The sequence below is a fragment of the Mobula hypostoma genome, chromosome X1 (genome assembly GCF_963921235.1).
Source record: "Mobula hypostoma chromosome X1, sMobHyp1.1, whole genome shotgun sequence".
Taxonomy (NCBI): domain Eukaryota; kingdom Metazoa; phylum Chordata; class Chondrichthyes; order Myliobatiformes; family Myliobatidae; genus Mobula; species Mobula hypostoma.
This window is the reverse complement of record NC_086128.1, coordinates 9402198-9420812: the sequence shown is the minus strand read 5'-3', so window position 1 is coordinate 9420812 and position 18615 is coordinate 9402198. Positions and strand designations below refer to the sequence as shown.

At 42.2% G+C, this 18615-nt stretch overlaps 1 protein-coding gene across 7 annotated transcripts in view; it reads right to left on the bottom strand.

Moving 5' to 3' along the window:
- map3k3 (mitogen-activated protein kinase kinase kinase 3) overlaps nt 1-14734 on the bottom strand; it is a 188224-nt gene extending 173490 nt beyond the window's left edge. For 6 of the 7 annotated variants that reach the window (XM_063037293.1, XM_063037290.1, XM_063037292.1 and 3 more), the window contains exon 1: nt 14441-14734. The gene's annotated coding sequence lies outside the window, so the exon portion shown is untranslated. Of the gene's footprint in view, nt 1-7383; nt 7489-14440 lie in introns of all 7 variants that reach the window. The other variant, XM_063037291.1, reaches the window with a different exon arrangement.
- Nucleotides 14735-18615: the final 3881 nt, after the last annotated feature.

Sequence of the window (18615 nt, the reverse complement as noted above, 5' to 3'; positions counted from 1 at the left end):
GCTTGAAATTGCATTTGCTGTAGATCTACTGCGGCAATAGGTAAATTACAGCAGGTCCAAGGTCCTTGCTCAGGCAGAAGTTATTCTAGCCATAAAGCCAGAACCATAAACATAACTGCATACACTTCGAAGTTGTTGTATGTACATATAGGCCAGGAATGATCGTCTTAGGTATTGTGTCTGCACATACAAGGAGGAAGTGGGAAGACCAATTAATTTAAATTAAGAAAACACTTGGCCAAGGTAGACTACCTGAATGCAAGTGCACATTTGTAGTGGGAAGCATTCAAAAGGGAAAATAACTTGGGGTCAACCTGTTTCTATAACAGTGAGAGTCAGAAAAAATGTATACTGTATGTATATAAAAGTAAAGACGGGGAGGCCTGACAAGGGAAGCACTTACAAAGAATCACTAAGAATCACTGGCAGACATGATCAAAGTAAATCCAAAAGGTGTTTTGTAGGTATATCAAGGACAAAATAATAACTAGAGACCAAACAGCAAGAATTATCACGGACAACAGAAGTAATCTGCACATGGAGCAGGAAGTATAGGTCAGGTTCTAAAGGCACATTCATTTAGAACCTGACCTATATTTCTGGCTCTATGCACATAAACGTCACTGATATTCATAAAGGAAATAGACTTTGTGAAAACTCAGTAAGAGGGGAAGATGAAACTTCTAGTGCAGGTCTCCATTAAAAAAAAGAGAATCAATGCCTTAGTGAGCTTAAAGGTGGATAAATCCACAGGGCAGCACCAGATTTATCCAAGGCTACTGTGGGAGGGAAGGGAAGAAGCTGAGGTGGGTGTGGTAAGCCAAATAGCCCGTTCCATGCTATATAACCCCAAGGATTGTAGCTTGTGATAGTTACTCTTCCCTATATGACATGCACAAAAGGTAATTAACTAATCCCTTCTCAATGTGTAGCAACCAATAACCATGGCACCTGGCCTAGAATCCTGTAAAATTTATGAACTTGAAAATGTGGATAGTCTGATCCCTTTCAAAAGGAGGCATTTTTATGTCATTCAAAATAATTAAGGGCAACAAAGTACAAAGTAAATTATCAAAGAACATGCATCTCACAATCCTGAGATTCATTTTCTTGCAGGCATACTTAATAAATCCAATAATCATAATAGAATCAATGAAAGACCTCACCAACTGCATATAGTGTGTAAAAAAAACTAACAAATACAAAAAGAAATAATAAATAATAAGCTATAAATATCAAGAATATGAGATGATGAGATGAAGAATCCTTGAAAGTGAGTCTATAGGCTGTGGGAACACTTCAATGATGGGGCAAGTGAAGATGAGTGAAGTTATCCACTTTGGTTCAGGAGCCTGATGGTTGAGGGGTAATAACTGTTCCTGAACCTGGTGGTGTGAGTCCTAAATCTCCTGTACCACCTTCCTGATGTCAGCAGCAAGAAGAGAGCATGGCCTGGATGGTGGGGATCTTTAATGAAGGATGCTGCTTTTCTGCACACCATGTAGACGTGCTCAGTGGTGGAGGGCTTTACCTGTGATGGACTGGGCCGTATCCACTACTTTTTGTGGGATTTTCTATTCAAGGCATTGGTGTTTCCATACCATGCTGTGATGCAACCAATCAATACACTCTTCACCACACATCTATCGAAGTTTGTCAAAGTTTTAGATGTCATACTGAATCTTTGCAAACTTCTAAGAAAATAAAGGCCCATCCTCACTGAATGAAGTGATGTCACTGCTGTGCTTTCTTCGTAATTGTATTTGCATGTTGGGCTCAAGACAGATACTCTGAAATAATAACAGCGGGGAACTAAAGTTGCTAAACCTCTCCACTTCTGGTCTCCCAATGAGGACCTCTGGTTTCCTCCTCCTGAAGTCAATAATCAGCTTATTGATCTTGTTGACATTGAGTGAGAGGTTGTTGTTGTGACACCACTCAGACAGATTTTCAATCTCCCTCCTATATGCTGATTCATCACCACCTCTGATTTGGCCTACAACTGTGGTGTCATCAGCAAATTTGAATATGGCATTGGAGCTGTGCTTAACCACACAGTTGTAAGCGTAAAGCGACTAGAGCACACAGTCTTGTGGTGCACCTGTGCTGGTGGTGATTGTGGAAATGTTGTTGCCAATCTGAACTGACTGGGGTTGGCAAGTGTGAAAATTGAGGATCCAATTATACAACAAAGCACTGAGGCCAAGGTCTTGAAGCTTATTGATTAGTTCTGAGGCGACGATGGTATTGAATGCTGAGCTGTAGTTGATAAAGAGCATCCTAATGTATGCACCTTCGCTGTCCAGATGTTCGAGGGTGTGAGTGAAGAGCCAATAGATAACATCTGCTGTGGACCTGTTGAGACAAATTGGAGCGGATCTAAGCTGCTCCTCAGGCAGGAGTTGATACGTTTCATCACCAACTTCTCAAAACACTTCATCACTACCATAAGTGGAGGCCATTTAATTCCCCCGTTTCTTCACCCTCTTTCATAGTGCAATCCAAAGTTAATTGCATGCTCTGATTTCGCCCGTAATCCAAGGAATTCAAATAAATGCGTTTACACTTTACAGCGAGGGTTTTATAGTTGGGTCCTTATCTGTGGAAGAACTTACTGAACCTTAATCTACCCTAGTTGTTTCTTCAATTCCACATCCTGGACATACTTAGATGCCAACGAGGCCCTGACTGAATTTAGTCATATAGTAATTTAAGTTCCTTACTTGGTAATCCAGCCTGTGGCTGCAAGAAATCTACTATTATACATATAAATCATCAAAAACCATTGCACGTTCTCCAACTTATAAAGATGTACAATATCCAAGAGCCAAGTTTCTGACTGTAGGCTTTCATTATTTATGCTGGTACTAGTAATCTATTTCAACCTAAGGCAATCACTAGGTAAATACTTCATTCAGCGAGGACGGGCCAGTTCAGCTTGCTGCTCCATAAGGTTTACTTGTCTCTGCACAGAACTGAGGCTGTGGCCTGCAACAATCAAGCTTCTGAATCGGCTGCTGTGATGCCTGGCTATGGACTCACTTTTGTGAACTTCAGTTCTGAATGTTGTATGCTTATTTTGATTGTTTGCACCATTAGTTTTTTTTTCCTCTCTGCGCGTTAGGTGTTTAACAGTCTTCTTGTTTAAATGGATTCTTTTGCTTTCTTGTTTTGTGGCTGCTTGTAAGGAAATGAATTTCAATGTTGTATGAATTATACATACTTTAATGTACTTTGAATTTTGATACACTGTTCTACACAACATGGCACACAAAGCTACAGATGGAAGAATATGATTCATAATCAGGACCAAAAATACTTAAAATAAAACTGGATGTACATTTGTACATACTTAACTCCTGGAACAGCAGTGAAAATTTATATAATCCCTCCTTTTAATTTGGACCTTGTATGTGCAGTGGAAGCTTTGTGCCTCCTCTAAGTCAAGCTACAAATGTCTGTCATTGTGACATGTACAGATGCACCATCATATCACCATTTTCAACTGCTGACTGTTTCAAGTTATCATCAGATTTCCCTTTCATCAAATGTATACCCACCCTCCACTGACAATTCCAAAACATGATAATGAAAACTAGTGGTAAAACTCAACAGATGACCTTTAAGATCATTAAGGTTCCATGACCTTTCATCAGATTATTGTACATTCCCAAACCAAAAGTCGTGGATGAACCAGGACGTACGTCATCTCCTGAAGGATAGATCTGTGGTACTTAAGTCTGGAAACCCAGGTCTGTAACAGAAAACCAGGTATGATTTGAGGAGAGCTATTTCAAGGGTGAAGAGGCTATTTCGAATGAGGTTGGAGGCGACATTGGATGTACGACAACTCTGGCAGGGTTAACAAGACATTACTTCCTGCAAAGTGAAACCCAATAGCATGAATAGCAGCAATGCTTCACTACCAGATGAACTTAACGCCTTCTATACCTGCTTTGAAAAGGAGAATATAACTGCAGCTGTGAAGATCCTTGCTGCACCTGATGACCCTGTGATCTCTGTCTCAGAGGCCAATGTTAGGCTGTCTTTAAAGAAAGTGAACCCTCACAAGGTCCCAATGGAGTACTTGGTAAGGCTCTGAAAACTTGTGCCAACCAACTGGTGGGAGTATTCAAGGACATTTTCAACCTCTCACTGCTATGGGCAGAAGTTCCCACTTGCTTCAAAAAGGCAACAATTATACCAGTGCCTAAGAAGAATAATGTGGGCTGCCTTAATGACTATCGCCCGGTAGCACTCACATCAACAGTGATGAAATGCTTTGAGAGGTTGGTCATGACTAAACTGAACTCCTGCCTCAGCAAGGACCTGGACCCATTGCAATTTGCCTATCGCCACAATAGGTCAACGGCAGATGCAATCTCAATGGCTCTTCACACGGCTTAGGCTACCTGGACAACACAAACACCTATGTCAGGATGCTGTTTATCGACTATAGCTCAGCATTTAATACCAACATTCCCACAATCCTGATTGAGAAGTTGCAGAACCTGGGCCTCTGTACCTCCCTCTGCACCTCCCTCTGCAACTGGATCCTCGACTTCCTAACCGGAAGACCACAATCTGTGCGGATTGGTGCTAATATCTCCTCCTCACTGACAATCAACACTGGTGCACCTCAGGGGTGTGTGCTTAGCCCACTGCTCCACTCTCTGTATACCCATGACTGTATAGCTAGGCATAGCTCAAATACCATCTATAAATTTGCTGACAATACAACCATTGTTGGTAGAATCTCAGATGGAGATGAGAGGGCGTACAGAAGCGAGATAGTGGAGTGGTGTCGCAGCAACCACCTTACACTCAACGTCAGTAAGACGAAAGAGCTGATTGTGGACTTCAGGAATGGCAAGACTAAGGAACACATACCAATTCTCAGAGGGATCAGAAGTGGAGAGAGTGAGCAGTTTCAAGTTCTTGGGTGTCAAGATCTCTGAGGGCCTAACTTCGTCCCAACATATCAATGCAGTTATAAAGGCAAGGGAAACCGGCATATGCACTGGCCTGATGGGCCACAAGGCTCGTGACAGACTTTAATCTATAAAGGCAAGACGGTGACTATACTTCATTAGGAGTTTGGAGAGATTTTGTATGTCAACAAATACACTCAAAAACTTCTATAGATGTACCGTGAAAAGCATTCTGACAGGTTGCATTACTGTCTGCTATGGAGGGGGTGGGGGCTACCGCACATGACTGAAAGAAGCTGCAGAGGGTTGTACATCTAGTCAGCTCCATCTTGGGTACTAGCCTACAAAGTACCCAGGACATCTTTAGGGAGCGGTGTCTCAGAAAGGCAGCGTCCATTATTAAGGACCTCCAGTACCCAGGGCATGCCCTTTTCTCACTGTTACCATCAGGTAGGAGGTACAGAAGCCTGAAGGCACACACTCAGCGATTCAGGAACAGCTTCTTCCCCTCTGCCATCAGATTCCTAAATGGACATTGAACCCGTGAACTCTACCACACTTTTTTTTTTAATATATATATTATTTCTGTTTTTTGCATGATTTTTAATCTATCCCATATACGTATACTGTAATTGATTTATTTATTTATTATTTTTCTTCTGTTATGTATCGCATTGAACTGCTGCTGCTAAGTTAACAAATTTCACGACACATGCCAGTGATAATAAACCTAATTCTGATTCTGAAATGCTTACTGTTTCTCCTTCCACAGATGCTACCTGACCTTCTGATGGGCAAATCCTTTCTTGCAAATACAATTAATCATCTCCAATTGCAGTAGATTCCAGTTAATTGGCACACATCAAGACCAGTACATTTTGGCCTAATTAAATGGCTGCCCCAATTAGCTGAAGTTTCATGAAAACTAAAGACGACAATCTGAGTAACAAATTATGTATTTAAATGAAATACAGAACAAATTAAAACTCTACCAAAACTACTACAGTACTATAAAACTGTATTTGCTAATAGTTACTGACAGAGGAATTCATCTAGTGTACACAATGAACAGAATCAGCACAGACACCTAGTACAGATAATGGCATGCCTTCATGCAAAGCTATTGATGACTGCATCCACCAAATCTTCATTTGCATGTAACATTCAAGATGATTGTCAACATCTCCTAATTCTTCATAGTTCCTAACTTGAAGTAGTGAAAGTTTTATTTTCACTCCCAGTCGTTTCTTGCATCACCAAGCCTGAATGCTTGAAACTGCAGTGAACGAAACGGTTCTGAATTGTCTTACTACTTATTTCTCGCCAACTATCAGTGACACAAACACATGCCACTGATGCTATTTAAAAATTCCACTCAAAGCATGGTGTAGCACCTAACAACCACACAAGTGTGCATGACTGACTGTGGTTAGAACCTGTTCAGCAAGTCTCCTGCCCCAATCAAGCAGCATAGTGAACCAAATAAACAAAGCAAATCCCACCTATTTTCTCGATTAGTTTTTAAGAGTTTTCCCAAATAAGCAGCTGCCCTGATTAACCAATGGACCAATTAAGCAGAATCGATTGTATTTCCTATGCTTCCCTTCAGTTCTTGCAGACAATTCACTGCAATCATAATCCCCTAACGATAATACTCATTTTACCAAAGTATCATAAAAAGCAGACCATTTGTAGTCTTATCTCAAAATCTTTAGATTCCAGCTTCATTCTTCAAGGGCTCATCTCTCTCTCTCACTCCAGTTTAGCCACACCAGTACTTTTGCACCACAGATCCCATCCCAAACACCTTCCTCCCCTCCCCCACCCCCCCACCAACTGCTGGAATTGATAAGAGTGATAGTCATACAGCATGGAAACAGGCCCTTTGGCTCAAGTCCACCTTGACATTTAAACTGACACAAACAGCTATTAGACATTTCCTTCCAAATGTCTTGCTGCCTTGCCTCCTGATATTATTGTATATTCTGCAATGGCTTTACATGAAGACACCAGTCTATATAGTCACCGACTAAACCAATAACAACCTTAGGTCACTGCTGAAATATGAAGAGCTGTTATATCCTGATACTTTCAACACTACTTCCATTATTAAATCCCATCCTCATAGCTAATCTAGTATTTCCTGGCATTGTGTGCATTGGCTTAATTCATCTATATTAGCATAATATACAAAAATCCATTTACGATGTCACATTCTACACCAGCTCTAGAAAGGGCTGAAACAGCCTACAATAATTGCTTTCATTTACATTTAAAAAAAACACACATAGGCCTTTCTAAGCATATATTATATCACTTTATCAGAGTATAAACTGTGGCAGCTCAATGTGCCCGCAATAATACCTTCGGTTCCATACCATTCCAATAATTGTATTAATATATTCCTACAGTCTCTGGGTTTAGCTCTGCAAAATTAGTACAAGCACCATACCTGTATTTGCATGAACATCAATATTTTATGTGCCGCTTTTTCCATATCTTCATACAAATATGTCCACATTATTTCTGTGCATTAATGGTATAATTTGCACAGGTCCTGTACATACAAATTGATATATAGTGTAATATTAGATACAAATTATTTGTCTGCAAAAACATACAATAGGATTTGCTTACCAGTCCTATGCACAGCACTTTTACGAGAGTTCAATCCATTTGTAGTTGAATAGCAAAATATTCCACAACAGGTCAGCATACTTGAATCTGAATATCCTGAGATTTAGTGCAGTTGCTAGCTTGGTGAACTGACATTAACATACTTCATAACTGTCTGCATCAACTCCATAAACCCAGAATTTCATTTTTCCATTGTCCAAAGATTTTGGTGCACATGCATTCAGAAATCTGGAGCTTTATGCATGAATTAGTCAATCCCATCACTGAATACAGTGAATTTCTAGTAAAGACCCATGCCCCTGACAATATCATGGCTATGGTAAAAGACTGGGGTCCAAAATCTGTTGCATCTCCATCCAAGCTTTCCTGCACAGTTACAACACTAGCATCTTCTCAAAGCAGAGAATTTCCCAGGTTATGCTCTGTCCATTGAACGGAAAAATCCAATGTAGGTAGGTACATCTCATCAACTGGATCCCCAAAAGCAAGGTGTCTGATTGATAGTAGTTACTGAGCAGAATGTACTGACTACAACTCCGTTCGGTAACCACATGGATTCCAACCACATTAACAAGTAGGTAGCCAAAAATGGCAAACAGAATAGTGATATTAGAAGTGAACCAAGGCTGTACTGTATTTGACTGAGTTTTGCACTGAAGAGCCTGGTAAAATTGAAGTCAGTGGTGTTAATTCACTGGTTGGAGGCACAGCTAGCACAAAGCAAGGTGTTCTGCTTGTTGGAGCCCAACTCTCCTACATTGGAGCAACAAATGAATGATGAAGGAACTCAGCAGGTCAGACAGCATCTAGGGGTTGATGCTGGACAATTGGCACCTCAGGCTCAGACATTTCACCTGGACTTGGAAGATGGAGGAGCGAACACAAGTACAGAGAGTCTCACAAAACTCCTTTTAAGTCTCTTGAAGGTGATTTCCTAAAGATCAACATGAACTGATTGATTCCTAACAGAAATGAAAATAGAAAATGATGTAAACACTCAATGGTCTATCAGCATTTATGGAAAGAGAATACAAGTAAGTTTTATGGTGCATAGACAATGGGGAAGGGGTAGCCATGATAAAGGGATTATATACGACAGGTTAAGACCAAATGCTCCAGTATGGCTGGTAGAATGACACTGTGAAAATCAATAAAATAACCGCATAGTGGAAATCTAAAATAAAAGCAGAAAAAGAAGTACATTCTGATTCTAAAATACAGGTTCTCCCCAGGTTACGAATGCCCAACTTTTGCATATCCTGTAACTGAGTGTGCATTTGGGAGATCAGTTGGATACCTGGCTGCCTGTTGTGGAGCTGCAAGCATTTTCTGTCATGTGGGAACTCTGTTCTCAGCAATATCATTGCATCTTGCAGAGAAATCTGAATGGTTGAGTTAAATGTCCTGGTTGCCAGGTGGCTGCATTCCCAAGTTGCAAACCGTTTGGGGTACAGAAACAGAATGCTGTGGCAACCAGGGGGGTTCCCATAAAACGAGAAAATTACACAAATATTCAGCAGGTCAGACTGCATTAATGGGAAAAGAACCAGACTTCATCACAGAGAGAAGTATCTAGTTAAACTGCAGTGAAGATGGGAGAAGGAATGCAGACATCCCACCTCTTTTGGAAGTTCCGGGAGTTTCCCGCATATTAATAGTGGCACCCTTATGCCCGCAAATTATATACAATATCCCAAAAGAGGCAGGGGGAAGGGGGAGGGGGGGAGGGAGGGAGGGAGGGAGGGAGAGAGAGAGTGAGAGACACAGAGACAGACAGAGACAGTTTCAAAAAATATAAAACGTATGTCACCCCAGACTACCCAAAAGTGTACCCCTGCCTAATAGGGGTCAAAAATAATTGTGCTGCGCTGTTTGCAACAGTGACTTTTCTATTGCCCATGGTGGGTTAAGTCTGTAAAGGACGTGTTGCGGTGAGATAACAGGTGTCATTCGTTCATTAGCATAGCTAACGTTATTTAAACTAGCTGGCTAGCTGCTAAGGAGCTACTCTATTACAGACATCCCACCTCTCCTGGGAGTCTCCCGCAAAATGATGGTGCTACCTCCCTGAAATGAGTTTTTGCAGGATGGGATGTCTGGGAATACAATAACCTGGTAAGCATCAAGTTGTAAACAAGATTATCTGGTCAGTGAGTGAAAGGGATGAGTTAGAGAGCGAGAATACAGACAAATGAACACAAGATTTGCAAAATGCAGGGCAGGAAGAACTATGTCAGGCTGGATATGCTCTGCACTCTCAGAAAAAAGAGTGGGGGGTGGGGAACATACTGAGCCATTGATACCTGCCAAACAGAACTGACAGATATAGATATTATCATCAAGTGATTGATGACTGCTATTGTGGTCTGGCAAAGTGACTTTTATTCAGCAGAGGCCAGGTGTAGTGTTCAGACACTTCCTCAATACACTCCCCCTCCACCACCCTTTGGATCATGACCCCACCATCTAACATCAGGCCATGTTCACCCAGAAGCTCTGAGGGCACGAGATATCTTTGACAGACAAGGAGCTCAGTTCCTCAGATCTTCTTATAATGGCCCAGTTCTGTGTAGCCTGCTTCTATCTTCAGCCTAAAAATCCACAGCAAGGCTGCCCAGTCCAGATCTTTTGTTGCAGTCTGCTCTTGTCCCCACTGAACATATTGCTTCCTACCTTGGTAGTATCCTTTTCACTATGGTGCATTCCACTAGTAACCTAGGAAATAGAAACTATCAAAGTGACAGGGCATCAGAGGTCTCAAAAACTAAGTGGCTCCACTACTTTACCATGGGTGTACAATATCTTTGCACTGTCATCCCTCCACTTCCTCCTGGAGTAAAGACCCCAAAAGCTTGGGTCTCCTCCTTCTGTATGAGTGCTGCCTCCTGCACTCATGCAGAACTGGACAGATTCATTACTTTGTTGCCAATTTCCACCTCTCCCCCTCCTTTGGTCAATCTCTTACTCTTTCTTCCTTCTCTGGATCTTTCCCTCTCCATCTTAGGAGGTTACCTCTTTTCTATTCCATTCTCCCAGTCCCAATATGCTGTCGTATTTGCTCCAGAGAGGAGATACTCCATACAGTGGACACTGAACTGCCCTCCTCCTTCCTAAACGATAGCTTCCACTCTACTATTGTTAACAAAGCCCTTGGCTTCATCTCATCTACTTCCCATGGCTCTGCTCTCCTCTTCAGGACAGAACACACAGTGAAGTATTAAGCATTACTAATAGCAAATCTGTGAAACATGCTCAGCAGGTAAGGTTATACTAATAGGTTTAAAAAAATGGTGGACAACTGGCAGTAATGGCCAATTATGAAACAGGCAGAAGTTGTTATCTGAAGTTGTAAAATTTGTCACTGAATGGAGAAGACTGCAATGAGCCCATAGAGAAATTAGGTGCCGTTCCTTGAGTTTACATTGAGCTCTTTGTAACAAGTCCACAGAGAGATAGGTCAAAGTGGGAGTGGGAAGGGGAATTAAAGTGGCAGACAAATAGAAATTTGGGTCACTTGTGGAATGAATGCATGCATTCTGCAAAATGAACACCCAATCTATGTTTGGTTTCTCCAGTGTAGGTCTCTCCATTTGAGATGAAACCACATAGAGAACATCGAATGCAGGATACTAGATTTGAAGTGCATCTGAATCACTGCTTCACCGTTTGGGTTCCTAAATGGCAGGTAGAGGAGTTAAAAGACAGGTGCTGCATCTGCTGGATTAGAATGGAAAGGAAATCAGGAGGGGGGGGGAGCAAAAAAACAGAGGGCACGAGGTATCTTTGACAGACGAGGTAAAAGGGAATTCCTAAAAGGTTCTATGTACATTAAGAGCAAAAAGATAACTTGAGAGGATAGGTCCCAGTACACTTCAGTGCAGCTGTTAATGTGTGAAACCCTGGGAGACAGACAAGGTCTTAAGTGAATACTTTTTGTATTTACCATGGAGAAAGTCATGGAATGCAGTGAGGTAGCAACCTCAGTCAGAATGCACAACTGCTCCTCCCTCCCCATTATCCTCAACACGTGCCCCTCAGGACTGTGTATTGAGCCCATTGCTGTATACCCTGCTCACACATGACTGCATGGCCAAACATCCAAGTAATCACATTGTCACGTTCGCTGATGCCACAACAGCGATGAGATGGCCTACAGAGAGGAGGTGAAAGAGTTCAGGGTCTGGTGCCAGGCAAATAACCTCCTCCTTAATGTTAACAAGACAAAGGAGATGGTTATCAATCAAGAGAACTCATCTTCCCCCCCCCCCCACTTTACACCTAACCTCATTCCATATCATCTGCGCGATCTAGTTTAAGGTTACATTGGCATTTATGCACATTCGGAGGCCAAGCTCCAAGACCGTCAATTCATTTATTGAAGCATGCTCTGAACACAGGAACAGTACACAGGGGCAGAATTATGCCACTTGGCCCATCGAATCTACTCTGTCAGTCAATCATAGCATCATTATCCTTCTCAATGTCATTCTCCTGCCTTCTCCCCATAACCTTTGGCGCCCTTACAAATCAAGAACCTAACAAGCTCTGCTTTAAACATGCCCAATGACTTGGCCGCCACAGCCATCTGTAGCAATTAGTTTCACAGATTCACCATGTTCTGGCTAGAGAAATTCCTCCCTATCTTTGTTCTTAAGGAATGTCCTTGTATTCCGAGGCTATCTCCTCTGGCCCTGGACTCCCCCACTATAGGAAATATCCTCTCCACATCCACTCTACGCCTTTCAATATTGAATAGGTTTCAAAGAGATCTCCCCCCCCCAGACAATTCTTCTGAATTCCAGCAAGTACAGGCCCAGAGCCATCAAACACACCTCGTACATTAACCCTTTCATTCCCAGTATCATTCTCAGAAACCTCCTCTGGACCCTCTCCAAAGTCAGCACATCCTTTCTGAGATTAGGCCCCAAAACTACTCCAAGTCTAGTCTGATCAACGCCTTAGAAGTATAGCATTACATCCTTGCTTTTATATTCTAGTCCTCTCAAAATGAATATTAACATTGCATTTGCCTTCTTTACCACTGACTCAATCTAAAAACTAACCTTTAGGGAATCCGGCACGAAAACTCCTAAGTCCCTTTGCACATCTGATGTCTGAATCTTCTTCATTTAGTTTATGCCTTTATTCCTTCTACCAAAGTGCTTGACCATACACTTCCCTACATTATATTCCACCTGCTTTCGCCATTCTCTTAATTCAAGTCCTTCTGCAGTCTCCCTGCTTCCTCAACACTACCTGCCCCTCAACCTATCTTTGTATCATCCACAAATGTGGCCACAAAGCCATCAATTCCATCATCCAAATCATTTATGTATAACATGAAAAGAAGCTGTCACAACACCAACTCCTGTGAAACACTACTAGTCACTGGCAGCCAACCAGAAAAGCCCACTTTTATCACCAACAATTGAAAGTCTGCAGATGCTGGCAATCCGAGCAACACACACAAAATGCTGGAGGAACTCAGCAGGCCAGGCAGCATCTATGGAAAACAGTACAGTCAATGCTTCAGGCTGAAACCCTTTGGCAGGACATCAACAGTTCAAGCCCACTTTTATTCCCACGCTTTGCCAACACCATATATACCCTATCAAAACCCTTAATTTTTGTATGTTGGGATGAAAACAATTCTCATTCTTAACTCAAGAGTATGGGCCCAGTCTACATCAGATATCACACATCTACACATTTACTATCCCAGGAATAAATCTGGCACATCTTTACTAGATTCCCTGTAGAGCACTTATATCCATCCTTACGACTGGAGACTGGAGCAGTACATAATATGCAAGATACAGTCTCACCACAGGTCCATAGAACTCATGCAAGACTTTTCCACCTATGTACTCAAATCTATTTGCAATAAATGTGAACATACAATGTCTTCTTAATCACTTCCTAAACATGCATACTGACATTCAGAGACTCCCTCTGAACACCATGTTGTCAACCTGGCATCATACACCACCTCTTGACCAAAGAGGATAACTGTGCACTTTTCCACATTACATTCCAACTGCCATGTCCTTATCCAATCTCTGAGCCTGTTCTTTTCCCGTGGAATGACCTCCTCACAGCCCATTGTGCCACTGACCTTGGGAATCATTGACATTATTCAATATAATACTTACCTTAATCTGAGTCATTAATTGTGGACAGCTCGGACTCAAGAACCAACCATTGTGGTACCTCACTGCCTTCCATACTAAAACTGATTTTGTTTAATCATCTCCTGCAGTATCATATCCAAGGCCTTTAAGAATCCAAATACAGCACATCTCTTCCCCCAATTTCCCCCGGGATCAATAAAGTATGACTATGACTATGATCCACTAATACTTTCCTATTTCTTCTGTTCATTACAACCTCAAAAAAACTAATAAATTCATTAGACGTTATTTTTCTTTAATAAATTAGCATTGTTTCTGTCCAGCCCTAGCACTGTTAAGTGTTCTGTTATCATTTCCTTAATAATAAATGTTTATCACTGGGAACCATTCCAGAATCATTATTAACTTTTTTTTTGACACCATCTCCCAAATCAAAACCTGCAAGGGCATTAGGTGGATGAGTCAAATCACGCTCCATAGACAAAAATACAAGGCCATTCTTACCACTCCTAGTTGAAAATTCATGCGACTCGTTCCCCAAGCAGACCGCAGGCTCCCACAATGATACACAAAGAGCAATAAATGTTAGTGACACCCAAATCCCATGAATGAATACTCGTATATCCCAATGATTCTACACTGGTTCAGTACACCAACACTGGTGTATCATACTTTAGTGAACAACAGCTCAGCATGCCAGCACCAGTACATTCCGCTATACGGCGTACTGTCTCCAAATACCTGCACTGTTGTCTCCTGGTCCAAGCACTTCGGGTTTCGCTCTATTCCGGCCCACTTCGGCTTGCTTGTATATCCCACCGAGGGCCGCGCTCTTCTTGCTCCAGGCTCCGGTTTATCCCGGGGCTCTGGGCCCCGCACCCCACACTTCCTGCAGAATCAGCCTTGACGCTGCGTGCCTCCCTTCGTCTCCATTGCTACTTAAAAGTCAGAGGGGCCCCAGCCCCCAGAACTGTACCCACGTCCTGCAGACGGCCGCACAACGAACGCTCATCCGTTCAATAGCAAATCCCAACAGTCCCCCCCACCCCCTGCAACGCCAACCTGCGCCGGGTCACACCGCGCATGCGTTAACAACGTACCGCCAGCGCCGTCAACATTTCCTGATGGGCATGCGTAGAAAGAGGGGGACCGGCGTCAATTTGCGCGTTCTCAACAGACATGCTCGTGCACGCGAACATCACTATCACGCGGGAACGACGCCTTCCCATAGACGCATGCGTAGTCCGGGTGTTGGAGGGTAGTTTAGCGGCATCCTCGTCAATTGAACAAGGTCGACTTTGTGATATTTTATTTGCGTTTCTTTTAAAGACAATGCTAGTCAAAGAATGAAGCAGTTACATAGGGGGAGGGCGAGGAGATCAGAAGCAATGGTGTCATGCTGTGGATGTTGGAATGTGTTGTGGAGATGCTCGGGCGAGGGGTTGGATGAGGTATGACAGATTTGATAATAATTTTTGAATCCAGTGATGGAGATCGTGTCCATCGTATCTCTTGATGGATGGAAGATTGATTTATTGAAGATCTACTCTTAGAGAAGTTCTTTGACTACTGGGACACTCAGCATATGGCTTGCTATTGTAGAACATTAACATTACAGCACAGTACAGATTCTTTGGCCCAAAATATTGTGCCAACCTTTCAATCTACTCTCAGATCAATCTAACTCTTCCCACCTACATAACCAAGTAACACACACAAAATGCTGTTGGAACTCAGCAGGCCAGGCGGCATTTTTGGAAAAGACTACAGTCGATGTTTTGGGCTGAGTTCCCCCAGCATTTTGTGTGTGTTGCTTGGATTTCCAGCATCTGCAGATTTTCTCTTGTTTGTGATTGGATCACCTACATAACCCTCCATTTTTCTATCATCCATATGCCTATCTAAGAGTTTCTTAAATGCCCTTCATGTATCTGTCTCTACCACCCCCCCCCCCACCGGCAGGGTGTTCCGTGCACCTAGCACTCTCTGTGTAAAGAACTTGCCTCTGACATCCACCGTACATTTCCTCCAATCGCCATACAATTATGCCTCTTGAATTAGCCATTTCCACCTTGGGAGAAAGTCACTACCTATCCATCTATCTATGCCTCTTATCATCTTATACACCTCTATCAAGTCAGCTCTCATCCTCCTTCACTCCAAAGAGAAAAGCCCTAGCTCTCTCAACCTACCTTCATCAGACAGACCCTCTAGTCCAGAGACCATCCTGGTAAATCTCCTCTACACCCTCACTAAAGCTTCCACATCCTTTCTATGATGAGGCGACCAGAAATGAACATAATATTCCAAATGTGGTCTAACCAAGGTTTTATAGGTAACATTACCTTGTGGCTCTTGAATTCAACCTTGGGGTTTCCCATAATCCTATTCGCCAAAGCCTTCCCATACCCCGTTCCAGCTCTCCTAAATCTTTTCTTCAGCTCCTTGGTGGCTACCCTGTAATTCCCTACAGCCCTGTCTAATCGTTGCTTCCTAAACCCTAAGCACAAGAAAATCAGCAAATGCTGGAAATCCAAAGCAACACACACAAAATGCTGGAGGAGCTCAGCTGGCCAGGTTGCATCTATAGAAAAGAATACATATTTGACATTTCGGGCTGAGACCCTTCATCAGGAAGGGTCATCCATAGATGCTGCCTGGTCTGCTGAGTTCTTCTTAAAACTTAATTAAGCTTCTTTCTTCCTCTTGACTAGATATTTCATATCTCTTGTCAACAATTGTTCCTTCACCCTGCCATCCCTACCCTGCCTCAATGAAACAAACCTATCCAGAACTCCATGAAGGTGCTCCCTAAACAACCTTCACATACCTGTTGTGCATTTCCCTGAATATATCTATTTCCAGTTTATGGTCTTAAGTTCCTGACTAGAACTATCATAATTCCCCCTTCCTCAATTAAATACTTCCCTATTCACATTCTGACATGTCGGGCCATGACCTGGGTTCCCTCCTCCTTCCCTTTCTCCTATGGTCCACTCTCCTCTCCTATCAGATTCTTTCTTCTCCAGCTCTTTACCTTTCTCTCCCACTTGGCTTCACTGATCACCTTTTAGCTAGCTTCTGGTGTCTTGCCCCTTCCATTTCAGTTCTGAAGAAGGGTCTCAGCCCAAAATGTTGACTGTTTATTCATTTCCATAGATGCTGCCTGACCTTCTGAGTTCCTCCAGCATTTTCTGTGGATTACTTTCCCATACTGTCTGTTCCTATCCTTCTGTAAGACTATAGTAAAGATCAGGAAGTTATGGTCATTGTCTCTGAAATGCTCTACCATTGAGAGATCTGAAACCTGATCTGGTTTATTCCCTAGCACCAATCCTAACAAATTCTGCCCCATGCAAAAGTTTTGCACTAATGAGGCACCAATCAATATTAGAGAAATTGAAGTCCCCCGTGACAACTACCCCATTATTTTTGCATTTTCCAAAATCTGCCTCCTGATCTGTTCCTCGCTGTCTCTGTTGCTATTGTGGGGGTGGGGTCTATAGAATGCTCACAATAAAGCATTATTCTCCCTTCCTGTTTCTGACTTCCACATCACTGACTCAGTAGACAATCATCCACAGTGGTCTCCCTTTCTGCAGTTGTACTACTATCCATGATTAGCATTGCTACTCCCCCACCACAACAACATAGTTCCATTTACTGGACTATGCTCTAAGTCACAGTATTTATATAGGTGGTCCAGTTGAGTTCCATCTCAAAGGTGACACCAGGATGCTGATGAAGACTCAGTCAAATGAGGTCGTGGAGGAGGAGCATGTGCTACACCAGAGGACAGGCTTAGGACTATATCTGAAAAGATAATTTCTTGAATCAAATATCTGAAGGAATGGGCTAAAATAAAGCACACAGTTATTTTGTGTTTATCCTTTTGTTTTTCAATCTCAAAGTATGGAAAGAACATAGATTTATGTTTAAGAGCTGTAGCATGTGACCAACTGTTCTCTATGTTGCTTCAATTTTTTTTATTGTAGGGGAGAATGAGTCATCTGTGTGGGGGGTAGGTATAGAGTGGACATGCTTCTTGTCTCCCTCAGTTCTTCTGTTAACAAAACACTCGCTTATTTTAAATTACTGGACATGTACACACAGCTATGTACACTCCACTACTGACCTCTCCATCTTTGGTCCAAATAAGGAAGAGATTCAGAAGGGAAGTAGGAGAAATGTTCTTCACCTAGAATTTTAAGTACCTGGAATGCACTGCCTAACAATGTCACTGACAGTATTTGAAAAGAGTCAGAATGAGCAACTGAATTGCTGAGGCATAAAGGGCTATGGACTGGGTATTGAACCATGGGGTTAATACAGAAGGGTGCCCATTGGTTGGCATGGACTTGCTAAGTTGATTGGTCTGTTTCCATGCTGTATGATTCCAAGGAAGGAATAGGACAGATAACTGAAGACAATTTAAAAAGAAGGAGGTGTATAAACTTAAAAGCTGGTGCCAGAAGCAGAAATCAAGCTTCTGAAGATAGTACTGGCATTTAGTAGGGCAACAAACTGCTGGCAGGCAATATAAGGATGGTTTAAGTTCAGGCATTAGTTAGCTTAAGATCATGGAAGATTGAAGGACAAAGTTAAGGATTTTAAATTTAGTAATGAACTTAAACTTTCAAAAATGGATGAGTTTTATTAGGGTGGCATGAAAAATATTTGAAATGGCCCCAACTTAAGTGGGAATGGGCCATGATTGGTTATTGAAATGTAATAAGGCTACATGCTTCAGACTTGAAAACCATTTTAAATTTGACTCATCGGCTAAAGGAAGATGAGGGAAGCTAAATCCAGGAGGGAATTTGCTTTATACTTATCTGTAAATCCATGTCGCCTGCTTTATCAGTTTCCTGTGATCAGATCCCAAGCTGACCCTTCTCATCCTTTTCTGCATCTCC